An 11822-nucleotide genomic window follows, 5' to 3' on the forward strand; every position below is an offset into this window, starting at 1 on the left:
GCTCCCCCATTCTGGTGACCAGATGAGTGAGGAGTCTATTAGTTGAAGAAGGGAATCTACTAACTTGTAAGGTACTAACAAATGAAGCCTCCATTTACAACCTGGAACACTTAAAACCTGGGACATTTTCTTTATGGGATTGTCTTTTCTTTGAACCAGTGATTCTGTTTGACACCAAGGATTGCTTTTACTGTTTTTCCCTCCATGGACCCTTGATTTAAAAGATTTCACCTTTCCATCTGTTAATTAAGAATATTTTTCCATTTTTATTCACCAAAGTGCTGTTGACCAGTGAGAGATAATGTGTGTTACCATGAGGGTTGCTATGATTCCAGACAAAAACAAACCTTACAATTTTATTAGTATACGAAGTTTCCCATATATGACTTTGAATAGGAAATAACTCAAGGACTTACCATAAGTGTGAAAGTGAAGAAGAATCCAGGGCTGGCCTGAGTGAAAGTTCCCAGGGCTATAGGGGAAGAAGAACTGAAGACAACAGTAAAGACAAAGTTAAGAAGCTTTACTATCTCTGCCATGAGAACTTCCAGTTACAGGACTCAGTGAAAGGAAACAGGAATAAATATATATACATGGAAATGCTCAGACCCGGACCACATGAAAACAAATCACACAAATGGTAGATAACCAGCAATCAGCAGGTGATTATTTTGACTCTTGGTAACAATACATTAATGGAAAAAAAATTCTGAAATAACACTTCCAATGTGGAAGACCCTCATCATTCTAGTTGTAGGGGACCAAGTTATAATCCATTACAATGAATATTTTCTCTTGAAAAGTCCCTATGTAATCAACCAGACTCTCAGGACAGTAGTCAGCTTTATGTTACATTTTTGGTGATGGGAGGAATTTGTTACAACAGATGACATTTCTGATAGTGGAAATTTACTTCCATGGAACTGAAGTCTTAATCTCTTGAGTGATTTTCAATTGGCAGGGGTGGGAAGTCTTCTCTAGCATTTAACTATGCAGATATTTAATGAGGTTTTCAATTAACAAAAATTAAGAAACTCTTAATGGGGTAACTTTTTTAGGTATGTAAACTAAATAAAAAAGAGTTCTGTGTTGGTAACTTTGGAGAACAGTGTAGCGGCTGTTATATGTGGATGATTATTTGGGTCCCAGCTTGAACAGAGAACAACTCTTTAAATGTGCATTATATGTGCAGGTCTAGGGTGCAGTCACCTCACATTTGAGTCATACTTATGGGTTTCCATGTGTTACAGTGACTGGGGGAATATGCTACCGTGGTTCCATGTTAATAGGAATTAATATGCAGTTTGGTTAGCAAGTTAGAACTGTTTCACATTAGATACGACTTTACAGCAGACAGTTTTATAACAAGAATGAAATGGATTGAATACAGTCACTTGAATTAAAATATCTTTTATATACTCTGTGTTCCCTCGGAGCTGATGACAAACCTAGAGAAGCATGATAGAACAAGCAGACCAGAAAATTAAATTCTTCTTGTTCTCACTTTGTGCAGTAGGCACAATTCAAAGTGTTAGCCTCAAATATCTTTGTGTTTTCTGTTTTCTTCCTTTTCTTCTTTATAAGTCAGCCAAATTTGGTAAGATGATTAAAATTGGGACTTTTGCAAACCTAATGACTAAATCAGGGAAAAATTGGGCTGGAAAGATCCTTTGAGTGAGTCAGGTCTAGTGCTTTGTCTCCAGCTGCCTGACATCTCAGGACTCATGGGAATCAAATGTGATGATGTGTGTGAGAACACCACTAAAATGTAACAGGCAAGCTTGTGTAAAGATACACATTGTTATTTTTATGAGTATGGCACTAGACCATCCCAGATTATTAGAAAGTTTGGTTATTTTTTTTTCAGTCTCATAGAAAGGAGTTACTTAATTTCTTTAGTAGCTTAGCAAATTCTTAAATTCTATTCCTATATCCACCCTAAATTCATCCTCTAAATATGTTAGACCATTCCCTCATTCATTTTTTAATAGAGAAGAGCTGGTCACTGTGCTTTCTATATAATGAAACCTACCTAATTTGACACAAGGTTTTTAAGATGAAAAAAAGTAACTTCCTGGGGTGCCTGGGTGGCTCAGTCAGTTAAGCATCTGACTTCAGCTCAGGTCACGATCCCAGGGTCCTGGGATTGAGTCCCGCATCAGGCTCCCTGCTCAGCGGGGAGCCTGTTTCTCCCTCTCCCTATGCCTGCTGCTTCCCCTGCTCGTGCTCTCTCTCTCTCTCTGCCAAAAAAATAAATAAAATATTATAAAAAAGTAACTCTTAAAAAAGTTTAGAAAAAAATGAGCAATCAATTGCATGAATCAGGATAGGGAAGCAATTTCTGAGTGACATAATGCGAAAGGCAGGAACCGTAAAAGAAAAGATTCATAGATGGGCTGTTTATAAATTTTACATATCTGTATATTAAAGACCACCAGAAAGAAAGCAAAATGCAAATTATATGCTAGAAAATAATATTTGTAACTCATGACAGATAAAAAATCATGTCACTTATTTGCTATATTTATTTTGTTATTTACTACCAAAATGTCATTAAAATGAGGTTAAAGGAATAAAAATAATATAAAATTACCAAGAGAACAGAAGAGACAAGAGCAGACAAGGGATAACAACAAACTTTTGAAAGACGGAGAGCAGATGGAAAATCAGCAGAGCTGAAAAATCTGAACATCTAATATCTGCAAAGGAAATGCCAATGAGAAGTGAGCTAGTCCCTATAAGGCAATATGAGAAAGTTCTTGGGAATGGGAAGTACCATCTCGACTGCCATAGAAGGCAAAATATTTTACAACAAGAAAAATGTAATAGCCAATAATATGATCAATGCTTCAAAACTGCTCGGAAAGAAATACAAATTTTAAAAAAGGGATCAATATCAGAAAGCAAAGGTTTAAAATATAACATTCAGCATTTGTTCATTCATTCACCAAATATATGCCAGGATCTAAACTATACCCCTGATAGTCTTCTGGGTCTTCCAGATAAAGTAACAAATAAAATAGCATCCCACTGCAGCAAAGTAGATCCACACTGCAAGCTAATCAATGAGTGGCCATGCCTCTTGGTGGGGTGAGGGGAAAGACCAGCAGGATCTAGGCCTTCCTTTCTCTTTCACTGTTGTTTTTGGTGAGATTCCCCTTTCAGCAATGGAGTGTATCACTCATCCTTACTGTGTGACAGTGTAGATTATTCCCCAAGCCCTGACACCCAATGGGGGGGTGAGCCAGATAGGACCAACCTGGCACATGAAAACTCAAATAACAGTAGTGTATGGTGCCATGATTGGGCATTTTGAAAGCAGTATTAATGAGCTTATTTAAGAGCAGGCTTTAATTAAAGAGAAAATGAGAAGAAGATAGAACTTTCATCTGAGTGGGAGGAGACAGAAAACAAATATATGTCAGAAAACTGTAGATGCTAGTTAAGGAAAAAGAAGGGGAGTCCTATTTTCTGTGCTGTGGTCATAGAAGTCCTCTTCCTTCAAACAGAAGAGACCTGAGAAAGTAGGGAGTTGACTCCACAACTCTATGGGAGAAGAGCACTCCAGGCAGAAGGAATAGCAGGTGCAAAGACTTGGAGCAAGAAGAGTGTTGGCCTGTCCAAGAACAGGAAGTGGGCCCAGGTCACTGGAGCCACAAGATGTGGGTAAGAGTGGTAGGAGATGAGATCAGAGAGGCAGCCAAGAGGCTAGGTCAGGTGCAACCTTACAGACCATGATAAAGATTTTGACTTTTATTTTGTGGGAGACCAGAAACACGCAGAGTGTTTTGAGGAGTGAAATGATGGAATCTGACTTGTGTTCAGGGATCACTGACTTCTGTTATGGGACATAGATTTGGGGGAGCAAAGACAAGAGAAGGGAGACCAGTCTGGAGACTTGAAATAATCCAGGCAAAAGACCATGGTAAGGGGTATAAAGTGAAGGAGGTGGTGAAGGAAGTAAGAAGTGGTCAGATTCCAGATATATTTTAAAGGTTGAGCCAATAGGACCTGATAATGGATTGGATGTGGTCTGGAAGAGAAAGATTGGAGTCAAGGATAGTCACAAGATTTTGGGCCTGAGCCACTGGAAGAATGGAGTTGCTACATATTCATATAGGAAGACTATGGAGGGAAGACTATGTTGTCGTGGCCATGGTTATGATTATGATTGGGATGGGGTTGGAGATATAGAATCAAGAGTTTGTTTTTGGACTTACTGCATTTGAGATCCTTATTAGACACCTAAGAAAAGATGCTGGGTAGGAAGTCTGGGATTCAGGAGATAGGTCAGGATTAGACAAAGCAATTTGCTTATCAGCGGCAGAAGATGCTTATTTTGAGCCGTGATACCGGATGAGCTTACTCAGGACTGAGGGCAAATTGAGGTCTGAACTCTTGGGCACTCAAACACTTAAAGTTCCCACAAGTTAGGAGTATGAAGAGGATGTACCTGAGGAGACTGGAAAGGACCACCAGTAGAATCAAGAGTGAAGGCAGAGCCAGCCAGAGAAGAGAAATCAAGAGAGGGTGGTGTTCCAAAGGCAAGATGATGAGTGTTCTGAGACAGGTGGAGTGAACATCCATGTCAGGAGCTTCTAGTAGCTCAGGTAAGATGAGGACCAGGGTTTGATCACTGGATTGGCCATTGTGGAGGTCTTTGAAAGAGTGGGTTCAGTGCAGTGATGGGGAAAGAAGCCTGATGGCAGTGGGTTCAAGAAAAATATGGGATGCCTGGGTGGCTTAGTTGGTTCAGGTCATGATCCCAGGGTCCTGGGATAGAGTCCTGCATCGGGCTCCTTGCTCAGCAGAGAGCTTGATTCTCCCTCTGCCTGCAGCTCCCCTTGCTTGTACTCTCACGCACACTCTCCCTCTCTCTCTGGCAAATAAATAAATAAAATCTTGGAAAAAAAAGAAAGAAAAAAGAAAAATATGAAGGGAAGAAATAAAACTAGGAAGTAAAAACAACCCCTTGGAGTTTTGCTATGAAGGCCCATTTACATTTCTTTCACATAGACAGGAATATTTTAAGCTATGAGGTAAAGATGGCCAATGGATAGGTGTAATCAAAAGTTGGGGTGGCAGATAGTCTATCACTAATTGAAGAAATAGCTTTAAATCATACATTCTTTCAAACAAACTAATAAAATAACTAATGAATTCTACCATACAGGATTATAGTCTCTATAATTCTTCATATTTTTTTAAATAATTATCAAAGCTTTAATTCTTTTCCACCAGTGTCCTATTTATTAATCCATATTGTAATTATCTTTTCTCTTTTTGAATGCATGCCTACTCATATTTTATCCGTAGTGCTCGAAGGTGAAATCAGAATAGGATTTTTCCAATATTCTTGAGGATTGTTGAGAAGAAGCCAAGGTGGGACAGTGGGAGGGCACAGTATCACAGCTCCTCTTCCTGAAAAAACAAAACAACAAAAACTTAAAGGACTACTCTAATGGAGTGAAAGTACATAGATGGGAAAGTGGTATAGAGCAAGGGAAGAGAGTTGCAGAGAAAGAGTTGATTGCCTTGGCAAGGGTATTGGAGGTTCGATCAACCAGGATATGTTAGGTTTTGCTGCAATAACAAATAACCCTCAGATCTTAGCAGCTTATTCCATACTCACTCCTGCTGTTTGCTGTATTCACATAATCACTCAGGAACCCAAACTGTGGGAGCAAGTATCATCTCAAACATTACTGGTTGCCAAGCCAGAAGGAAACAGAGAAAAACTCTTGGGGGTCCCATGCCAGCAATTAAATGCTGTGGTATAGAAGTGACATACATCATTTCTACATATAACCTATTGACTATATTCACCCCTCTCGACAACAAGGGGATGCAGAAAGTCATCCTACCACAGACCTAAAAAAGGAGAAGACCTGAAAATATTTTCCAAACTGCACTAATATCTGCAACAGGGATGGTCTGAGCTGATTGGAGGTATGTGAATCTAAATCTGTCTAAGGCAATTCCCAACTCCCTTATTTACAATGTCCTTGAGTCACTGCCTGGTGCCAACATTGAGCTACCCTGCCTCCAATGCCTGTAAGTGTGAAGTATATGCAAAGGGAAGCGCTCTGAACTAGGGAGGAGAGAATCTGGTCCCCAACCTTAGCTAGCCAGCTGCAGGGCCTTGAGCAAGTCACCCAGAAGCTGGGATGAGCTCACTTGTAAAATGGGGAAATCCCTCACATCTCTTTTTGCTCTACCCTGCTTTGATCCACAGGGATATGCACTTGTGGACCAGTTTGCCAGATTCAAGGGAGGGGGAGAAGCTGGGTACTACTTCAGATCCAAGGTTTGGTTTTACCCTCCTTTAGCCAAGATGAACCCTGGAGGTGGGGAGCTGCTGCCCTGAGGCTGGGCCTCAAGGCCCTTGCCCAGGCAGTGGCTGGTCCATGCCCAGGACTGTTTAGTACAAAGGAATTAGCCCTCCATGAGATTCAGAGTAAAAAGTCAGCCCATGTAGGATAATTTAGTGTTTTTGGACATTTAAAAAGCAACAAAGAGAAGGAAGGGAATCCAGCAGTGGTCAGAAGGACCACTTAAATCTATGCTTAATCTACTCGGAGCTACTGGTTCAGCTGCTGGAACTAGTCTGACTAGACTGAAGTGAACAGAATCTGACTAATTTTTTGTATTTATTTTTATATTTTTTTCTAATATATTTCTAATATAATATATTTTTTCTAATACTGCTGCTGGTACTACAGCAACCAGTAGATTTTATTTTAATTTACCGGGTCAAACAATTATTTTACCAGTTTGGGATGTAGCCTACAAATATTAACAAGTAACCATAATCATTAAGGTCTTTGTCTAGGTGTTTTCCTTTGGGGTGTTTTGGGTTGGAAATGTATTCTTCTTCTCATTTATTTATCATGTATCTTCTAAGCATTTTTCTAGCATCAAGTATGTGCTAAGCATTATGCATTACCTTGGGGCCCAGGGACACAAAGATGAATACAGTGTGATTCCTGACTTCAAGGGGCCATTGTGTTCCAGGAGGAGAAACTGAAAAGAGTAGTCAACAAGCAGCCCCACAGCCAGTCTTCTCCCCATTCCTGTCCTGCGACCTGCAATGAGGTGACTCGGCCCTGCCAACCTCGGGGGTGCAATTAAACCTGTGAGGTCCCTAGCTCAGCCCACCCTCCCCACTGCTCAGCACTCTTTTTATTTGCCTCCTTTTACCACCCCCCTGGGCAATATTCCCAACCTTTTTCCTACTCTTCTAACACCCCACCCACCTCCTCCTCTGTAGACAATCCATCTCTCCAACAGCTTTTCCAGAATCTAGCTGGGAACCAGCCAGTAGCAACCTCAGTACTTTCCCCTTCCCTGTTTGTATATAGCAAAGGCTTCCATTTAACTAGAAAGACATGTTTTTTTACTTAAATTTCCCTTGAAAATACACAAGGGTTTAAATTAAGGGTAAAAATTGCATTTTCAAATCACAAACGTTTTTGCCAAAATCCAAAATGTTTGAAAAAATAGGTCAAGAGACTTTCTTAAAGCGTCAGGTTTTCCCATCTGTGGTTAGATTTGTAGATCACATGTGAGGCCCTTTCATGTGTGGATGTCATCGTTCCAAGAGCCTGCTGCTGGCTGTGCCTTTTATTTCTCCGGGCAAGGGTAGAGCATCATCGGGGTGCGCTGAGAACCTGTGAGTCTGGGCAGCAGTTCCTAATTAGGGTTGTGACCTTGAATATATTCCCTAACTCCCTGGGTCTTAGGAAATGAGGATGGCACCAGATTAAACCACAACTGAGCCTGGAAAATTCATGTCCCATGGCACACCAAGATTCTTGGATAATACATGGACATCCCAATTATTCTTCCTTATCAGTAAGGAAGACAGGTGCAGGAGCTGAAATTATCCATATCCTTAATTTTATAGGCAAATTCAAGTACTGAACTATGTTTTGCAAGGCAGTGTTTTCAGCCCTGCATTCTGCATTCTAAACATCTGCCATAGATGCCCAGCAATGGGGGGCAAAATTTATGGGAGGCAATAGGATGAAGACCTTCCACCTCTGAGCCATAGCATGAAGGGCTCTGCCCTGAGGGCAGGGATTGGAATTATCACTGTACTGAAGACCATAACCCTATAAATTCTGTGGGGTTTTTTGTTGTTGTTGTTGCCCTTAATATGTTAATACGTGCTAAGTGTTATCTGAAGGAGAATAAGTTTAGTGTACGTGTGTGTATGCATGCATGTGCGTGTGTGTAAGTGTGAGCACCAGGGTTGGTGTATTTATGAAGAGAGATTAAGAAATAATTCTGTGATATTCACAAACATGAGGTCTAAGTATTTTTTGCCTCTCTTTTTTTAAGTGAGTATGTATGTATGTACATGCGTATGAGAACTGAAGAATTAACAAAACCAACTAAATACTAAGTCAGCTTGAAAGTAATTCAGAATGAGGCCCAATTCCACATCTGTGTGGAGTCACAGTATTTCTTTTCTGCTGAGTTGTTCATCTGGGAGACTGGGGTCATTGACACCCAGCTATTCTTGGGTTCCACACTGGTGAAGAGCTACTTAAATGTTCTTGCTGGACCCATAAGCTACTGCTGAGGTCTGGGCTCCTGGTACCCCCCAGGGCTCCCGTTGTCTGTTGGTCTCACTTCCCTGGGCCAGTCTTCTTTTATTCATCTGAAGAGATTTGAAGTTATCTTCCTGGCTTTTCTCTAGCTTCACCCCTACCATGACCACCTCCTACCCCCCACCCCGACGCCCACCAAAATACTCAGAGCCATGCTCTACCCTGGGCTCTAGTTAGGGAACTCTCTCAGTGTCAAAGCCAGTCAAGCTGGCTGGATGACTTCCCCACACCCCACTTTATTCTAGGACCAGGGGTCTTTCTTCTAGGACCGGAGGTCTTTTCCCTGCCTTAAGCCTCCTGGGCTCTGGCTTACTGCCCTGTGCTTTCCACCAAGCTCATGTAGGTCTGTCATAGAGCCTGAGATCCTACATTTCCAGCAAGCTCCCAGGTGAGACATTTGCCGTCTGGCCTGGGACCACACTTTGAGAGCAAGCCTTCCAAGTACACCCGGGGCTGCAGCTGTTGGTACCTGGCAAGGCTGTCCCATTGGCCTCCAGGCAGCTCTGGTGACAGGCACACCTCTCAGGAGATAGGAAGATTCTAGTCCTTGGGCTGAAGAGGATTCACATTAGGCTGGGCTTTAGAAGAAAAAAGAAACAAAGTAGGAAAATACAGCTTTTTCTAATTACAGATAAGAAACTAGTTATTTTAAAGAGAAAAAAAGAAATGTAATAGACTAAAATTGCAGTTCCCTAGGTATATTCTAAGAACTACTGGTCCTGTGGGATGTGAACAGGAATTGTGAGCAAAAGAGGTTTCTATGCTTACATGAGTTCTAGAATCTAGTATCTAAACACCCACCGGGTTAAACAAAGTTCACTAGGTTTCTTTACTTTTCAGAGGCTTTTATAAGTTAATGGGCATTGTGGATCTCCAAAAAGGACATAAAACATGCACCATTTCCCCAAAGTATTTTCCAAGGAAATCCCTAATTTTTTTCAGGGAGGCTAGTAACACCAAAGCTCCACGGATTGCCCTTTGGGAAGGGGTAGCATGAGCACATGCCAGCATCAACTTCATCAACCTTCTTACTTCTTCCTTCTCCTGCCGCACAGATTACAAAATGGGAAAGTGTTTGTTTTCTCAGGCTCATCTGCTCATAACTTAGTCATTTCTTAGGCTGTTCATGGGTCCATAAGCATTTGGCTATTATTTAATTTTTTAAACAGATGTCACACATTTAAGTGTTAAGACCAGAATGTAAAAATCATGACATCTGTTCATCTCCATGTTATATAAAGACTGAAAGGTGGTCCTTCCCCACTATTCCCTCTCCTTACTGTATATAGTTAGAAGGGTTGAGGATGGGAGCAGAAGGTAAGAGGAAGAATGTTTAAGATGCTGAAAGGAATACATTTCTCTCATTGTATATCACCAATAATTTAAAAAGTCTAGAAGTCTTGAACTTAAACATGTTTGAGTAAGCTTCAGAATTTCTCTTTGAGATTCGAGAGTTTGAGCAGATATCAGGAAAACATAGACTAAGTAGACCCAGAGAGCGATGCATCCTCCAGATTTTGCTGAGGGGTCTACATCCTGATGAGCAGTCAGTAACATGGAAAAGTCGAGATACCTTCTGGGGAGTCTCTCTCTCTCTCTCTCTCTCTCTCTCTCTCTCTCTCTCTCTCTCTCTCTTTTTTTAGAGTGAGGCATGCAAGTGGAATTTCTGTGGTTCTGTTGCAAGCAGGCAGGGAGAGGCGATTCATATGGTCACAGCCACAACAGTATGCAGAGGGAGCATCCAGTTCACTTAATAGCTACACTCTCAAACCAAAATTCTGTTATAATCCTTGGGAGAAATTAGATAGAAGATATGGAGCAAATGAAGTGGGGTGTGTTTGTGTGTGTGTGTGTGTGTGCGTGTGCATGTGTGTGTCTGAGGTGGTAGGTAGCTGGGATTGGAGATGGGTGGATTTATGAATTGGATAAAACAATAAATATTGTACTTAAAAATAGTAGAAGTGGAAAGTCATCCCTCCACTGTGATAGCATATTTTTACACCCCCTGGGACTGTGTTGGACATATCAGAGCTGGCAGGGGAGGGCCTGTATTGTGGAGGTTGCCATGGCAACCACAGTAAGTGAGCTTTCCTCTAAAAACTTCGCTGGCCCAAGAACAAGCCCAGGCAAGTCCACAATTCAGTGGCTTATGGGCGCTTTCTTATCCTAAAATGTTGCGATGATGATTGCTAAGAATCATAAATAGAAGAAAGGGAGGCTATTTGTGCTTATCTTTTCTTCCTGCCTTTCCTCACATAATACCCTTTCCCTAATTATCTCCACAACAGGAACACAAGACACTCCCAATTACAAAGTCAATATCAATTTCCCAAAATGTAAAATTAAGAGAAAAATTATTTCGCCGACTTGAACATGTGAACTTTTAGGCATCTAAGTCAAATAATTAAAAATCTATTTACAGTACTTATTAATTTACATATATGTAGAATAATCGCATAAAACTGAAAATAAAATTATATACACTCATTAATTTGGAAATATTGTTTTATTCTACTCTGATATTTCATGAAGCAATCTGATTTAAATGAATCATATGTGCTTTGGTTGTCAGCAACTTTGCCAATATTAGAAATTCTTTTGATTTTTTAACAATTTTCCCAAGCACACTGTCTGCTCTGCCATCCAAACTTGGACAACACAGTTATTTTTAAGTCCAAATGTAATGCTATCCCAGAAAATTTTATTCCAGATCACAAGTACCCATTGCCACAATGTTAGGACAGGTTTTCTTTTTGCAAGTCATTATTTATGGTTTAGAAATGACCACTTACTGTACTGACTTTTTAAAAAGCTTATTTACAATGACATACAAGACTGGAAAGGATGATGTTGAACCACCCAAAGGAAAGACGATTACACTTTGTTAAATTTCTTTGACTCCTTTTTATTAATTTAAACTTATATTAGATGACCTAGCAAAATAGTTTTAGTAACAACAATAACACTTCCTGAGCCCTTACTATGTGCCACGCACTGCTTAAACATGTGGTGTAGAGTAAGGGTCTCAGAGGATGGCAGTTGAGGATTCCTGAACAAATATAGCTGTGAACCAGGCAGAAGCAGCACCCTGTGGTCTACTGAGACTACTGAATGGTTTCCACTTGTGTGTGCATTACTGCTGCTTAATCACCTGGTTACCAAACACACACACACACACACACACACACACACACACACACACACACA

At 40.7% G+C, this 11822-nt stretch overlaps 1 long non-coding RNA gene across 1 annotated transcript; it reads right to left on the reverse strand.

Moving 5' to 3' along the window:
• Positions 1 to 455: 455 nt before the first annotated feature.
• On the reverse strand, positions 456 to 9337 carry LOC141373068 (uncharacterized). Its single transcript, XR_012378699.1, has 3 exons — positions 9085 to 9337; positions 5300 to 5421; positions 456 to 489 (listed from the first exon to the last, which is right to left on the reverse strand). It is a non-coding gene; the product is annotated as an uncharacterized lncRNA (long non-coding RNA).
• Between the last annotated feature and the right edge of the window lie 2485 nt (positions 9338 to 11822).

This window comes from Callorhinus ursinus, unplaced genomic scaffold (assembly GCF_003265705.2).
Source record: "Callorhinus ursinus isolate GAN/ISIS: 27379988/994484 unplaced genomic scaffold, GSC_fseal_2.0 scaffold7, whole genome shotgun sequence".
Taxonomy (NCBI): Eukaryota; Metazoa; Chordata; class Mammalia; order Carnivora; family Otariidae; genus Callorhinus; species Callorhinus ursinus.